This window comes from Gadus morhua, chromosome 18, assembly GCF_902167405.1.
Source record: "Gadus morhua chromosome 18, gadMor3.0, whole genome shotgun sequence".
NCBI lineage: Eukaryota > Metazoa > Chordata > Actinopteri > Gadiformes > Gadidae > Gadus > Gadus morhua.
The window spans coordinates 20,662,429-20,668,857 of NC_044065.1; positions in this window are offsets into that span (position 1 = coordinate 20,662,429).

The following is a 6,429-nucleotide window of genomic DNA, read 5'->3' on the forward strand; positions in this document are numbered from 1 at the left end:
AGAACCCATATAAGGTTGTTCTTATACAACAGATACAGCTAAATAACCCATATGAGGTTGTTCTTATAGAACAGATAGAGCTAAATAACCTATATGAGGTTGTTCTTATAGAACAGATAGAGCTAAATAACCTGTAGGAGGTTGTTCTTATAGAACAGATAGAGCTAAAGAACCTGGAGGAGGTTGTTCTTATAGAACAGATAGAGCTGAGGAACTTTAAGGAGGTTGTTGTTATAGAACAGATAGAGCTGAGGAACTTTAAGGAGGTTGTTGTTATAGAACAGATAGAGGAACCTGTAGGTAGGAGGTTGATCTTATAGAACAGATAGAGGAACCTGTCAGAGATTGTTCTTATAGCACAGATAAAGGAACCTGTAGGAGGTTGTTCTTATGGAATAGATAGAGCTGAATAACCTGTAGGAGGTTGTTCTTATAGAACAGATAGAGCTGAATAACCTGTAGGAGGTTGTTCTTATAGAACAGATAGAGCTGAATAACCTGTAGGAGGTTGTTCTTATAGAACAGATAGCGCTAAAGAACCTGGAGGAGGTTGTTGTTATTGAACAGATAGAGGAACCTTTAGGAGGTTGTTCTTATAGAACATATAGAGTGCGTTTAGTACAAATCATGCATATATTTATGCATACTTTCAACAATTATGTTAAGATAAAAGATTCTGCATCAAAACTATTGCTAAGCCAGTAGTCTCAGGGGCAGAGGAACCTGCAGGTTGTTCCAGAAACAAACATTTACCATCAAACAAACCAATTCTTAATTAATTGGAAATTCTGAGAGAGAGAGAGAGAGAGAGAGAGAGAGAGAGAGAGAGAGAGAGAGAGAGAGAGAGAGAGAGAGAGAGAGAGAGAGACAGAGAGAGAGAGAGAGAGAGAGAGAGAGAGAGAGAGAGAGAGAGGTTGAGGTGATAATGTCTGAGCCAGTGGCAAATTATGTAGGGTTAAGTGTGAACCTGAAGACTGTGGAAACTGTCCCCCCCCCCCCCCCCCAGTCCTTGGTCACGGCCCCCCCTCAGAGGGGCTGTCTGGGAGAACCGACCGCGGCCCAGCAGGGAGCCCATGCCAGAGGAACTGAAATAATGGAATCTCAACATTAAACATTGGAAACATGGCGCTGTGTAGCAACAGACATCCCTGCTGACTGACGACGTGGGGACGGAGGGCACCTGCCGCCCCAGAGGAGTAGAGACACGAGGGGGGGAAGAAGAGACAGAGAGACATGGACACAGAGATGGTACTCAATCTTACCACCAGTATTAACATTTTCCACCATTGAGTTCAAGCTCAAGTTATTTCATTTGTCAAATGCTCAACATAACAGGCAAGCACTCATAGCTGGCAATGACATTTTTGTGTCCCAAGCTCTCCACAATGCAAAAGATATATAGAAGATAAGAGTAAAAAAAAAAAACAAAGATAAAAATAGTTTAAATAAAACTAGAATATATGTACAGCATATATATAAATATGTATGCACAGTGTTTATATATAAATAACAAAGTATCTCAGTCAGCATCTGCGCTGATCCTGGAGGCCCTGATCTTAGGGTAAAGAGTTAAAGAGTCTTGCGGTGCTTGGGAAGAAGCTGTTCTTGAGCCTGGTGGTTCATGTCCTGATGCTCCGATACCGTCTGCCTGACGGTAGCAGAGTGGACCGTCAGGCTAGGGTGGCTGTGGTCCCTGAGAATAGTCTGTGCTTTTCTTCTACATTTCCGAGAGTAGAGGTCCTGTATGGATGGCTTATCAGACCTGGGGATGTGCTGTGCAGTTTTCACAAGTTTTCACGACCCATTCTTTTAAAGTCCTTTGTTTTCAACACTGAGATAGGGAGAGAAAATGAGAGGAAGAGGGGTGAGAGAGAGGGGGAGTCGAGAGGGAGGCAGAGAAAGACATGGAGGATTTGAAACAGAGAGACAGAAAGACAGAGGGATGGAAAAGGAGAACGAGGGAAAGAGTTTCCACAGCGTGGTGAATCGGATCCGTGTGATTCACCCCAGCCTCGGAGCCGCAGCTCAGAGTAAATCCCCCGGAAGCGAGGCAGCTGGTGGAGCACAATGTGGAGCCTGGGGAGGTGGAGGCGCCCGCTAGAACCCCTCCACCCGTTTCAGATGCTCCAACACCAACCACAGGCCCCAACCTCTGCACGCTACACCCACTGCTGCTTTATACAAACATCACCAAACGTAACTTGATATCACACGTGGAGTATGCTATTAGAGATGACTGAAATGTAGTGTAATATTTACATTTTGTCTGGCAAAAATGCCCTTTTAGTGCGGACAGGGGACCAAAGCAGGGAATCAGAGAAGTGTCGACTGCCTTAGAACCAGTAGTCAACAGGAGGTCGTGGTGGGCGTGGTCGCCCTGTGTGGGCGTGGTCGCCCTGTGTGGGCGTGGTCGCCCTGTGTGGGCGTGGTCGCACTCCGCTCAGACAGAACGGCGGTCGGGGATCAATCCAACCACGGCTGTGGGCTGTGACCTCGGCACGGCGTGCGGTGCTCAGCTGAACTAGTGTAACCCTGGTGAAACCGTCCCCTCATGCCTGGTCAGAGAGACGTTAGACAGCGCAGGCCAGCTGGTCAGCAGCACCAGGTGAAGGATGCAACTCAACATGACATTAAAATGTAGCTTTAGTATACCGGCCCCCCCCCCCCCAACGAGACCCAGCCCCCCGGACCCCCACCGGTCCCCTGACTGCTGTCCGACTGATAAGGGGGAAACAAAGGCCCCTCCTATATCATGTGACGCAGGACATCCTTCGACCCCTGTGCCATTGTGGTGTGTTGAGGTGACCAGGGGCCGACCCCGCCAGGGGCCCTTGGTCGGTGTAACAACACCCCCACCAGGGAGTCCCTCAACGGCCCCGCTCTGCTCCTACTGATACCACCTCCCTGGAGGACCCTCATCCCTCACATGGAGGTTGTTGTTTCAGACGTCCTTCCCATTCTGTGGTGTCTACATTGTTTACATCGGCAAGGTGCATTGTGGGGGATTGTCTCATTCATGCTACCTGGGACTTAGAGGTTTCATACATGTGTCTCTCGATGCGTAGCTGAATCAACATTTAATATTTCTTGGGGTTATTACTCGCATGCATAACACACATAATGCGACACACATTATGATGAGCATGTCTTTACAAAACCATGCTGTTAATATGCTGTTTCCATTTTCTTGTAGTGAACATCTGATGTTTCTATGTTTTTATGTTTCCCGATATGAAACACTTTGGTGGTTCAAATCAGGGCTCCACGCCAACACTAAAGAGACTACAAACCTGTATTGTTTCTCTGGGCGATAACAATCTCTCTCACACACACACACACACACACACACACACACACACACACACACACACACACACACACACACACACACACACACACACACACACACACAAACAGTCTCCATAACAGGAAGTCTCCAGGAAAGAGAGCGAGAGACGTAAACAGAGACAGTGAGATTGTGTGGGGTTGTGGGGGCATGCTGGGGACGGGACCCCTGACACGAGACAAGAAACAGGGTCTGGACCCTCCCTGCAGCCGTGGACCCAGAACCACACTGAGTTACTGGACCAGCAGTAGACCCAGAACCACACTGAGTAACTGGACCAGCAGTAGACCAAGAACCACACTGAGTTACTGGACCAGCAGTAGACCCAGAACTACACTGAGTTATTGGACCAGCAGTAGACCAAGAACCACACTGAGTTACTGGACCAGCAGTAGACCAAGAACCAGACTGAGTAACTGGACCAGCAGTAGACCCAGAACTACACTGAGTTATTGGACCAGCAGTAGACCAAGAACCACACTGAGTTACTGGACCAGCAGTAGACCAAGAACCAGACTGAGTAACTGGACCAGTATTAGACCCAGAACCACACTGAGCTACTGGACCAGCAGCAGACCCAGAACCACACTGAGTAACTGGACCCTCCAGAACCACACTGAGTAACTGGACCCTCCAGAACCACACTGAGTTAGTGGAGCCTCCTGCAGTAGTAGGCAGAAGGTTGTAGTTGCAATTTCTGGTTGCTTAGGATAAAAGTGTCAGCTAAATAACTGCAATGTAACCACAATGAATTACTGCACCCCCAGAACCAGACCCCCATGACTGGACCCCGAGAACCAGAACCAGACCAACATGACAGGACCCCCAGAACCAGAACCAGACCCACGTGATAGGACTCCCAGCCGAGGTTCTGCTTCCTGTTCAGGCCTTGATCCGAACTTGCGTGACATTGAACTTCGATACATGTCATGAAGGAGCAGGTAGGGAGAGCCTCTAGCTGTAGGAGCCCTGCAGGTAGACTGAATATAAGCGTCTGCGGATGACTAAATAATCGCTACAAGCTCAGAAGGAACGGCAGTAAAGCATTCTTAACCGCAATCCTACTCCTTTCTTACGACGCAGAAATAGGAGGACCACAAATTGTTGTTTGCATATTTTTCCAATTACTAAGTTTCCACATCAATGTACACAAAGAAAATAACCAGTTCCTGGACGGCCACAATAGATCCCTGAACTTCTTTACGGCGCAAAAACACAACAAGGGAAATAAAAGTTTAATTGTCAGAGTTTGACAACTCAGATCTTCAGAAACCAGCGGGACCCAGCAGAACAGGAACCTAAAGACATAAACACCAAGACTTACCCCTAAAACCTCCTGAATCCAGCCCGAACTACGGAAACCAGGACCTAAAGACCAGGGACGATAACTTAAACCTTCAAAGTCCAGCCCAGTCCCCGTTGATCCTGGACTTAAAGACCCAGACCTACTCCCCATCCTCCTGAATCCAGCCGGCCTAGCCTACCCCGGGCAGAGAGACCTAAAGACCCAGACTGACCAGGCCTCTTGAATCCAGACCCAGCTAACCCTGGGCCTAGAGACATAAAGACCCAGACTGACCAGGCCTCTTGAATCCAGACCCAGCTAACCCTGGGCCCAGAGACATAAAGACCCAGACTGACTCCTCAGTCCACCTGAATCCAGACCCAGCTAACCCTGGGCCTAGAGACATAAAGACCCAGACTGACCAGGCCTCTTGAATCCAGACCCAGCTATCCCTGGGCCCAGAGACATAAAGACCCAGACTGACTCCTCAGCATTCCTGAATCCAGACCCAGCTAACCCTGGGCCCAGAGACATAAAGACCCAGACTGACTCCTCAGCCCTCCTGAATCCAGACCCAGCTAACCCTGTGCCCAGAGACATAAAGACCATGACCGACGCCTCAGACCCTCTGCATTCCCAGCTGACAGACTCTGGTTCCCACGACACGCCCGCACAGCCGGAGTGGGAATGTGAGATCTCGCCAAGAGGGGTTCAGGAATTCTGTGGGACCGTGGTGTGAGCACCCAAACCCGCAAAATCAGGATTGTCACGATGGAAAGAGATACCAATAACACTCCAACCTCAAATCTTCCCAGCTGACTTCCACCACAAGACGTATCAAAATAAGTCACCTGTTACTTGTGAGTTTAATTTAGTTTCTAGATGTGTTTGTCAAACTGTGGAGTGATTTCAAAGGATGGTCGATTTCGATTGCACAGGTAAAACCAGTCACCATTCACCACGCACACTCTCTGCAAGGCTGCATGTAACACAGTCAGTACTATTATAGTCAACCTCTACAATAAACCGGTTCCAACATCCCCAGCCTGCTTCCTGGTCTCCAGGAGCCCAGTAAAAGCCACCTAGGTGGAAGCTAGTATGAGCATTGTTAAAGAGAAAGTTCTGGAGTTTGTTTCAGATTTGAATATCTTCCTAGTGGACTGTAATGGTTTTGAGTTAATGCTTGAGCTGGGGCTAGAGTCAATGGGGAGGGGTGGGGTGCCTGGAGATTGAGTTAGGGTCAGTAGGGGGTTATCTTTACTGAGGGAGGGGTGTGCGGTGGCAGAAGAGGACCAGAGCTCGTTCCTTCTCAAGGTTGTTCCCGGGGAGTCCGAAGTCGGGCGTGCAAGGAGCTGGGCATTGTTCTTCAAGAGGCTGCAGATGGTTCTAATCCCTTCAGAATATTCTCTGGTCCAATCCCTCTAGATATGAGAGAGAGAGAGAGAGAGAGAGAGAGAGAGAGAGAGAGAGAGAGAGAGAGAGAGAGAGAGAGAGAGAGAGAGAGAGAGAGAGAGAGAGAAGTTTCTCAGGGAGTGGGGGTAGCTCAAAGCAACAGGTTGGGTTGCTTGTGTTGCTAGGAGACGAGAGGCTGAATAGCAGACCTCTCTGCAGCAGGGGGCTCGAACCTGCGGCCCGCCGGGGCACCGACCTGCAGCCATGTGGGGAATGAGAGCCACGCTGCAACCATTAAGGACTGTCCAACGTGCTGCGCTGTGGGGACAGACAGACAAGCAGGCAGACAGACAGACAGACAGAGAAACAGACAGGCAGGCAGACAGACAGACGGACAGACAGACAG